Source organism: Papaver somniferum, unplaced genomic scaffold (genome assembly GCF_003573695.1).
Source record: "Papaver somniferum cultivar HN1 unplaced genomic scaffold, ASM357369v1 unplaced-scaffold_10, whole genome shotgun sequence".
Taxonomy (NCBI): domain Eukaryota; kingdom Viridiplantae; phylum Streptophyta; class Magnoliopsida; order Ranunculales; family Papaveraceae; genus Papaver; species Papaver somniferum.
In genome coordinates, this window is record NW_020618825.1 from 20521797 (window position 1) to 20533503 (window position 11707).

Here is an 11707-nt window from a genome sequence, read left to right on the forward strand (position 1 = left end):
GCATGAAGCATGTTAAATAATTCTTCAGCCTTTTTCGCATGATTACCCGTACCAGAAAATTCTTTCAAATGATAACGTTGGCCACGAAATGGTGTTAAACAATATCGTCGGTTTGCAAACCCACCATCCCCCAAGTAATATTTACCTGAATAAAACACAAAAAGAAAACTTCGTCAAGTAGAACCCGAATATAACTTAACCAAAAAACTCAAAACTTCACATTAGATAAAAGTAAAATTACCTTGCGGTATTTTCAGTCCATTTCTTTTTGTCATTGCGTCGTTAAGTATTTTCGAATCATGAGCAGACCCTTCCCATCCACTGAGCACGTATATGAACTCCAAGTCGAAGTTGCAAACCGCTAACACATTTTGAGATGTAATTCCATGTCGATTCCGATAAACGGCTGCATTTCTTTTCTCTACCATTGCTGGGATATGTGTACCGTCCATAGCTCCAATGAAATCCTTAAAGTAAGGATAAAATCGTGTACTCTCACGAATTTTAAATGGAGTTGCACTTGTTGGCTTAGCCATCATCCTCAGAGCTATAGAATTTAAAGCTCGCAACATCCTGTTGAAGTTTTTACTAACTGTCCACCGAGAGCGACCAAATGTGTCACGTATTGTGCAATATCGTGAACTTTGTCCAACAACGAGTAAATATGTACCAAGCATTTCTTCAATAGAAACACATCTTGTATCACATAATGATGTAGTTTCTCTAATGATACAACATAGTTTTAGAAAAATATCAGGGTACATCCTATAACGTCTTCGAAAGTCTTCTGGATCTTGACGCAAAACTCTCCTTATACAGTTATATCCAAACAAAGTAACTGGGCGTCTCATTGGTCTTTCAATACGCTGACTTTGTATGTATTGCAATTGCTTGATTATATCCATCAACCATGAATGCACCGCTGAAAGTATATTCAAAAATATGGATAGCTCAAATTCATTATTGCTGCTTACCTCTTCATCATCACTGCTTTCTTCTTCTGTATCAAAGGCTTCATCTTCACTATCAGTAGATAAATCGAAATCAGACATGTTCACCTAAAAAGATGATAAAAGTACTTTTTTTTATTAGAATCATCATTACTTCAAAAGCATAAAAGTATATGTATATAGAAAATAAGCATATAGAATATAAAGTTCATAAATTCAATCATAATAACCATAAAAATGTCAACCCATAAAAATTAGTAGCAATTAATCCATAACAATAAGTTCTCAACTAGGAGAAAAGAAAAATTAAATACTAATAGTTATGAAGAAAAACGATCAAGTTGTAACTCTAAAAGCCCATTAAACCTAATAGAAACTTGCAAAGATGACAGGTTTATGCTTTTAACTTTGAACCAATCCACAACTTTCTCTCTTCAGGATTAAAACGTATGAATAAGTTCTTCTTGTGATTGTTGTCCAGCATTTCAATTACTTTCAGCTTATCTTCCAAAGAAATTTCATTCATGCCATAAACAAGATCCCATACTTGGTTATATTTCTTATCCTTATCAATTCTGCGCATTTCTTTTTCAATTTTGCGGTCTTCTTTCTCTTTCGCAATAAGAGCATGCATTGAATCAATAGAAGAAGCAATCGATGAACTGTTGGCAATCAATTTCTCTAGATAATCAGACTGCCCAGTAGGATTAGTTGATGTATAAGAGTCACCAATGTCACACCTTTGTCTTTTCTTTGGTGCCGTTTTTCTGACAGGAATTTTCTTTGTGTTCATATCTTGAGTTTCATCTTTATCTTGTTCATCACTTTCCTCTAAGCCATATCCCACGTATGATACGTTAAAAGCATTATCATATTGCTCTCTTTGAGTATAATCAACATCGAAGTAATCATCTTGTTCATCTTCCTTATCACAGGTTCTAGGACTTGTACCCTCATGGGTAAGATCAATTGTAACTTTTCCAGAAGCACATTTATTCCCAAAAACAATAAGCAAGTCACCATAGTCTTTACCATTATCTTCCCTTAAGTTAGTTTGGTTTGGATGGCTATGTTAACATACAAAAAATAAATAAAGGATAAAGCATGAATTAGAACTCTGCACAAAATAGAAGAAAAAAATATCAAATTTAGTTTTCAGTATGTAACACACACATACCTCAAAGTAATTTTTCCACATCTCGTCGGATCCAGTAATCATATTGTTAGCATCATCCCAAACGAATCCAGAAGTACAAGATTTAAACAAATCCTGGTATTGACCAAATCTAGTCTTCAGCCATCTATGTTTCCCTTTATAGTTCTCAAAAGATTTGTCACAACCACATGCTTGGTTAAGTTTTGGAAGTATCTCCTCTTCAACTATTCTCTTAGTAAAACATCCACTAGTGTCTTTCTTCTTCTCAAGTGTAGCTTCTACCAACAGTTCCAATAATTTCTCAGTCTCTCGAGTTGTCTATTGTTTGTAATTCGTAGTCACTTCCGTTTCCGGTTCCGTATTCTTATTCTTCCTAACATTCTTTTTCTTCTTGTTGTTTTCAGCAGGTTGGCTGGATTTTTCCATTCTATGGTGTGACATGTTAGCTACATTAGTACTTAGACTAATACTAGAACTTAACAAAACAAGGATAGTAATAACACCAAACAGTCTAATGTAAACATGATAAAAAAAATGTGATACTAGATTACACAGTACTAACACGCAGAGCTACTTAGCCAAATTGTTAATCAAAGAAAATCCCTTAGCAACTCCTTACAACAAAAGCACCGTATGAATTGGCTAAAACACGCCAATACGGAATGAAGTACGCCACTATATTGAACTTTGGCATATAGAATAGAAGAGAAGTATGTGTCTAAATAAGAGGACTTAACAAGTGATAGTGATTCTCAATGACACCCATGCAAAGTAGCAAGCCAATTAATGCATGATGACATAACAAATTATGAAGATAGCTGTAAAGGAATTCTGTTTCACCGAAACACAGTTTCAGATTGTCCAATCTTTTAAGTACTAATACTTACCTGATCCTCTTTAAATTTTTACGGTACACTTACAACTCATTATTCCACAGCACACTCAAATATCATAGCATTCCAACGGTTCATTAAAAAGATACATTACTCAGAACCCGACTACTTTCAATACGTGCATACAGAATTCAGTTCCGGATTTCTCACACTTTGGTGTACCTAAATTGATCATAACTTCATGAAATTTCTACAGTAGGAAACCTTAATATATACAAACATCATACTAAAATTTCAGCTTTGTCCGATAAGCGGATAATGATATAAAGAGGAATCAGTCCCCTATTCGGGATTTAAACTCAGCAGACCATAGTCATATATTGTGCAAGCGTTGCAGTAGCAAACGTGACCTGATCCGCGTGAAAAGTTTATTGTATTTCTATAACAAGGTAAACTACGACATACTCAAATTTCATCATATTCCAACGGTTGAATTTAAATATATCATTATAACAAAAGCACCGTACGAATTGGATAAAACACGCCAATACGAAATGAAGTACGCCACTGTATTGAACTTTGGCATATAGAATAGAAGAGAAGTATGTGTCTAAATAAGATGACTTAACAAGTGATAGTGATTCTCAATGACACCCATGCAAAGTACCAAGCCAATTAATGCATGATGACATAACAAATTATGAAGATAGCTGTAAAGGAATTCTGTTTTACCGAAACACAGTTTCAGATTGTCCAATCTTTTCAGTACTAATACTTACCTGATCCTCTTTAAATTTTTATGGTACACTTACAACTCAATATTCCACAACACATTCAAAAATCATAGCATTCCAACGGTTCACTAAAAAGATACATTACTCAGAACCCGACTACTTTCAATACGTGCATACAGAATTCAGTTCCGGATTGCTCACACTTTGGTGTACCTAAAGTGATCATAACTTCATGAAATTTCTACAGTAGGTAACATTCATATATACAAACATCATACTAAAATTTCATCTTCGTCCGATAAGCGGAGAATGAGATAAATAGGAATCAGTCCCCTATTCGGGATTTAAACTCAGTAGACCATAGTCATATATTGTGCAAGCTTTGCAGTAGCAAACGTGACCTGATCCGCGTGAAAATTTTAATTTACTTCTATAACAAGGTAAACTACGACATACTCAAATTTCATCATATTCCAACGGTTGAATTTAATGAAATCATTATAATCAAATCATGCAATTTCTTACCAAGATCTTTTGAACCACAAATTAGGGTTTTAACAGAGAGAGAGTACCCACAAAAAAAAACTATACACACAATCAAAATAAACAATCATGGAGATCAAAGATATGAAAAACAATCAAAATAGTACACAAATCAAACTATTATAAACAATCATGGAGATCAAAGAAGAAAAAAACATACCTGGAAAAAAACGTTTCCTCTTCTTTCTCCTATGGTTTTCTACGCACCAAACTCCTTCCCAAATCTCTACTCTTTTGAGAGATTTTTTTTGAGACCAAAATACACTAAAAACTCCTTCGAATTCCCCAAAGCAACCAACTCCCTAGTATTGTAGGGTTTTATGACTAACAGGGAGTTCAAGAGCTTTTTTTAAACTCCCTAGTGACTAACAGGTGTTTTCTAGAGAGTTTAGGAGACTCCTCTAAACTTACCCATGACTAACGGAGATTTGGAGAGACCCTCTCAAACTCCCTCAGGACTAACAGGAGAAAACCTAAATACATTAAAATCTTTCGAACTCTCCCACGACTAACCTCCTGTTAGCCTGTGTAAGTGGTGGTCCAGATTTTTCAAGGAAAAGACAAATCGACGGTCGTGGTTTGTCCAACTTTAATATTATAATTTTTCATTAATTGGTGTTGTCTCATTAATTGCTCATAGTGAGTGGTTTATAATTGTTTTTATTTCCTTTAATTAATTTAATAAATACATATTGTTTTATTAATTGGTGTTGTCACATTAATTGCTCATAATGATTGGTTTATTAATTTTTTATTTCCCTTAATTAATCTAATAAATACATATTTTATTAATAAATAATATATATAATAAAAATTATATGTGGTAGTGGAATAAGTAGGGGTGGTAGAAACGGTGGCGGGTATTAGTGAGGGATGGATGCGGTCGAGTGGTGTTGGAGGTAACATTTGTGTTGGTGGAAGAAATGGTGGCAATGGGTGGTTTTTATGGTGGTGGATGTGGGTGAATGATAGTCGACGATATTACTTACGTGTTTTTACAACATGGATAACATTGTATTGTAAAAGATGTAATCGTTTGTTTTTAGCACGATTGACTAAGACAGATACCAAAAAATTCAAGGATATTAACAGATCATATAATAAACAATAATCTTGACAGTTGGATCACCCAAATAGTACCCTTGCTATCTTTAGTACTTGATCGTATAAATCTTTGTTTTTACTGTTAAAATAAAGTTGATTACAATATAAAAGAGAATATAATAAGAAAAATATATAATGGGATAAATTAATCGACAATTTAAAGTTTGTTCAAATCTAAATTTTATACATGATGTTGGTGATTAAAATTAAAAGTAAGCCCAACAGCCTACGAGAGGTGGGCGAAGCTGGTGGTGGAGAAATAAGTGGTAGCATGTGGTTTGTGGTATTTGATTATGTTACTTACGTTTTGCTACAAAATGGGTAAATTTATAAAGTTAAAAACATGGTTGATCGTCCTAATAATAAATAAACTTGGTCAAAATACATGAACATTAAAAAAAGAATACCGGAATATCACGTTACATAATAGCTACAGATGAGCGGCATAATTAAGTCACAAAATATAACTTATTATTAAGTTGTGTCGTTACGGCATAATTAATACCTTAGCTAGGTTCATCTTTTCTCCATATTTCTTTTTTATGTATTACAAAATGAAGCTTGACCAAGTTAGGCAAGATAAAGAGCGTTCTTGTAATCGATTCGATGAATAAACGGTTTAATTGACAAATAATACATCAGATATTTTCCTCTTCCCACCTCAAAAGTCAATATCAAAACGGAGAAAATTTGATGGACTGAAAATAACAAACCTATCTTCCCATAAAACTGAACAATTGATTCCTCTCTCTCGCATACAAAATCTAATTCCCCAGTTTTGAATAAACAAAAATCAGAAATAAAATTGGGAAGGAGAGAGAGGAAAACTCCAAAAGCATATTTCTGCTCAATCTTCTATCCATGTTCTTTCAATCTTCTTCCACCTAAACATATATTTGTGACCAATCAAACTACTCTGAGATCAAAAATTTTAAGATAGGCTAATTGATTAGAATAATATCATTATGAAAATTTAAGGGGTATTTGTAGTTTTTGATTTGCCAGATTATGAAAAATTTTCTATTGAAGGACGCTGGATTTTGGGTTGCAATATATTTAGAACTTTTTGGTCTAGAATGGTGAGAATTTCTTAAGTAACAATGTTTCCTTTCTATCATGCTTAAACTTTAGTGGAAATATCATTTTAGTTTTATCTTGGTAGAGACGTAGAGAAAGACTTAAAAGATTATTCTGGTTACACACTATAATTTCGAAATTGGTTGGTGTTTACAAAATGATCGCGCGTGTACAGACACGCACGAATATCTAGATATGGTATCAGATATCACTGAATAGGAATTAACATTAAAGTAGGTCGGTGTTGCATATGTAATAAGATAAACTTCATTGTGTTTTTTTTTCACTTTTCAATTTGGTTGCTTAAGCGTTTTAAGCACTGTAATTTTTCGTTTGCGATATTGAATTCTCTATTTGCATATCTATATGCTATATTTCAGTATTCGGTGCTCTAGGATTGTTTTCTAGATTAAAAGCTAAATTGACTCTTCCAAATATATCAATTTTATTGGTTCTACAGGAGATTGGGAAGACTCGAATAGATTTAGTGTGGCTCTAAATGGTAAAAATTTATTGGTCTTCTTAATAACCTAATGAATTTTTCATGATCAACCCATCATTATTGTTACCTTTTGTTTAGGAAATCAATATGTGTCGTATAGGCCTTTCCACAATTTTGAAATGACTTTTGAATATGTCCACCTAGGAAAACATAAAAAAACAAGAATGAAAATTAAAGAAAAAAATGATGTATGACACAATTAGTTACCATCAATACCATTAAAAGATTTGTTGATTTTTAGCACGCATCCATCACAATCCTTTCATGCACGGTATATATTTCAGTTACTTGAGGTTTCTGTATGATTCTTAAGAAACACAATATTTCTTACACATATTTCTCCTACATTATATTGAAGATGATCATACTATTTGTTGAAGAGATGGTTGAATAACTCTAATCCAGGAACCATGAGTAACAATAGATAACAACTTCATACTCAATAATGTTATATATTTTGTGTTGGATGAGAGAAGCAATATTTGAAATGCGAAAGGGATAGGTCAGTTTAGCAATCGACCTTTAAGAATAGAGAAATTTTTTTTGTGAGAGATAAGAACCACGAGCACCACATTGATTGGGTTCAGTAACAATATAACTAAAAAGGGAAACTTATACGTAGTTACTGATATTTTGATTTAGCGTAAAACCATTGTAAAATACTTTGATTTTCTTTCCCAATTGTATACTTTGCGAAGTATAATTAATAAGTGTCTATGTTCTCCACTATAAATATATTCAATAGTAGCATCACAAAGATTTGATTACAACGTAAAAACCGATATCCAAAGTAAGAAAGTTACTTCCACGTAAAACTTTCCAATTTTTTGAGCATATAGTTGCGAATTTCAGTTTCCAAAACCAATATTTCACATACGAGAAATTATATACATTAAACAATTTGTATCAAAGAGATTGTTAAGGATCGAGCAAGAGAGAGGAGAGCATAAACGCGCGGAAGCAATAGAAGACTACATTGATAATAATTCTTGGTATATTAATTCTCATGGCTTAAAAACCAATTTATATTGTTCACAAACTTGTCGACCACTCAAACTACTTTCCTAACTAAGATCAAACTCTAAACATAGACATATCTCCTAAATATAGACTCTCATATATATTATTTCCTAATACCCTCCCTCAAGATGGAGCATGTAGATCACGAATGCCCCTCTTGGACAAAAGAAATTTAACTTCGGTTTTCTTCTTCTTTTTTTTTCTTTTTTTTTTAACGCTTTTGCGGAAAAAAAAAAATCTTCAGATCGTAGTTTAAGGACGTTTCGATCCTCTTTGTAGTTTAAGGACGTTTCGGTCCCCTTCATAGTTTAAGGACATTACGCTTTCGGTCCCATTTTCGTAGTTTAAGGACGTTTCGGTCCCCTTCATAGTTTAAGGACATTACGCTTTCGGTCCCATTTTCGTAGTTTAAGGACATCTTTCGGTCCTCTTCGTAGTTTAAGGACGTTTCGGTCCCCTTCATAGTTTAAGGACATTACGCTTTCGGTCCCATTTTCTTAGTTTAAGGACATCTTTCGGTCCTCTTCGTAGTTTAAGGACGTTTCGGTCCCATCTTCGGAAGAATACTTCTTGTACTCTTGTTTTCTTGGTTTCTTCGATAGAATACTTTGTGTACTCTCTCGACAACTCATAGGATTTTAACCTACTATCACCTCTTGGTGATTGGTTTTTTTTTGTTTTTTTTTTACAACATGAATGTTGTTTCTTCTTCTCTCTTGTTCCAGTCACGCACTTCTTGCGAAACCTTCACACTTCTTTGTTCTTCAAGATTCTCTCACAATCCTGTCGTCTTTACAAAGTCTGCCACACTTTGTAGGATCTCCAAGTTTCTACCACAAACTCTTCAACCACACTTCAATCTTCCAACTGTTATAACTCTTTTGTCACGCTTACTGTAACACTTTCTTCTGTAACTATTCTTCAACACTTAACTGTGACATTCTTTTGTCACACTTCTGTTCACCTGTAACAGTTCTTTTGCAACTGGTAGAATCTGTAACAATCCTCCAATAACACTTTCATTTTTTTTTTTTTTTTCCGCCGGAAGTGAAACCCTAACTTTTTTTTTTTTTTTTTTTTTTTTTTTTTTTTTTTTTTTTTTTTTTTTTTTTTTTTTTTTTTTTTTTTTTTTTTTTTTTTTTGAAGTAACTTTCCCTGTTGATTTCAGGAAACTTTCTCTCGACCACAGACTCGAGCATGTTCTTCACACATTGTCCCTTTACTTCTCTCGGTGATGACCTAGAACCCCAAAACCTTCTTCCATATCATTGGCAGCAACAGTAAAATCAAATCTCACCCACAGCTGTCACCATCAATCAAAACTGTCACTCTCGTATTACAGCATCATTGCATTAATAATCATCATTCTTGTCGACTGCAATATTCTCTCTGAGTTTCTCACTCCGTCGCATCACTTCAATTATCAACTTCATCGAGAATAACGACAACATCATTGACCAACACTTATTCATCGTCACTGCAGCCTCATTCATCATCAAACCTGAGCACTAAAGCAGCAACACTTAGCTCCAAGTCCGTCAATGCAGTCAATACTCGGCTACATAAATCACCATCTCCATCTTTGTTTCACCTACGCGTCACCGTCGATCAATGACTGTGGCAGTAGCCATCAATCTATCACCGAGAACATCCTTTGCAGTACTACTGCCGTTCTCGAGATTCAGTTCAGCTCATAGTTTTCATATTCCATTTCACGAGAATCATCAGCTCTGCCACCTCCCCGTATAGCTGGTTACTCCGTTAATATCTGTATGTTCCGAGCTCTTCGAAATCGACAGCAAACAACCATCGATCACCACTTTCCTTGTTTCATGTTCACAAAAACAGATCTAAATCTTTATTCCTTGTCTTAAAACACCGATGAGACCCACTGAACCATGGAAAACTAGCGACCAGTACCAAGTCCACCACAGCACATCATCATCTTCTGATCCAGTCACCATCAACTCGTTAGAGTTCTTCACACTTTCTCGAGCCCATAACAATTCTACATCTTGCTCCAAGTTCTTCTTTTCGTCAACAGCACACAAACAAAACACATGAACATGACTTGACAGGTAACAAGTCATGGAGCAGCGACATACCCTAAACAACTCCAACTTGTTTATCACAGCTTCTCGAACCCTGATGAAGACAAAGACCGACAAGCCTTTAAACACTTCTCTCTTCTTCTTTAACTCGTCAGAACTTTGTGCATCTTCCCTTTTAACAAAAACAATTCTCTAACCAAACGCAGCTTCTTCCTTTGTTTTTAAAACTTCAAAACACGGCTTCAAACTATTTTTATTTTTTTAGACTCAAAACCTAAACCCTAAACCGATGAAAAACTTCCCTAACTCTTTCTCCTTCTCCTCTCTCTTCCTCTCACCTCGCTCTGATACCATGTTAAGGATCGAGCAAGAGAGAGGAGAGCATAAACGCGGAAGCATTGAACGTCTCTGCCAGAAACTGTCACACCCTTTTACTGTGATACCATGTTACTTGGGGTTAGGCGTGCATATTGATCAGTTATTGATCATTATAGTGTAGTAGATCTTTATACTTTTGAATTGCATTTGACAATTAGTATAAATATGTAATACTAATCAATCATTAATTAATCACGATAGCTTCCATTGTAGAATGCATAGTGAAAAAATGTTAGGATTTTAAATTGCATTCACTTGCATTTTGAGTTCTTGTTTCAATGGACTGTCCTATTTAGACGTTAGGGTCTGCAAGTGAATTTCACAGCCAACTTCTACCATCTTTCAGTTATATGGTGAGAAAGTTTTGTGGCCTAATGTGGAAGTTCATAGGTAAATTGAGTTACTTTTTCGACATAACATAAATGGCTTAAACTTGGTTTCGGTTAAGCACTATTGGTTCAAGCGTCGGAATGCTCTTTTTTTTGGACTTCGTTTAAAAATTCGGGAGGATTTAACTAAAATTCCACTATTACCGGTAAATAATCTAACATAATTATCTAGAATTCTGTATAACGCTAGTGACATTACGGCACGGGTTAAGACCTAGTATCCTATAAAAACCATTTTTAATGAAGAGAAATTAATACATACATCAAACTAAAAGAATATACTTTTTGAGTTCTGTCAACTTGAGTTCTCCCGGATTCTTTAACTTCAATCATACTTGAAGTGAAAATATGCAGACTAAATTTCGGCAGTTGTTTACTTCTACATGTTTTAGATTCTCCAGTGACAACTCTGCTGGCATTGAGCCATGAACTACCTCCTTCAGGTTGCCTAACGACTCTTAAGTATTGTACCTGAAACAAAGTAAAAATGTACGGATTAAATTTCTTGCAATTGTGCAAAATATACGAGAGTTAAAGTTAATGCATCAGATGCGCTCGCGGTGAAAAATGGTTTAGTGATCTCCTCTTTTACCACAGTAGTTGAATCTAAAATACATTCCATCTCATTGCAGTCTGAAACGTAAGATGCTTCAGGTTATTAAACCCAGATTCTCTACTACTTGTAACCAGTGATGTCACACAATTGAGATTAGAACAACTAAACAATGCAACTTCTTCAGCTTTTGCCACCAAAATTTTGATTAAGTTGCAGAATGGAGAGATGTCCCACTTGAGATTGCAAAATAAAGATTCAGCGCACATGAGTCTCCCTATGTTAAGACTTTCAGAGACCTTAGATACTAACAAATTATACCTGAAGTTATAGGTGGAAGTTATTGTAACAACTGTGTTGCATCATCCGTAGGTCCAGTGGCATATATGCCTATAGCAGTGCATTTTTCATATGAAC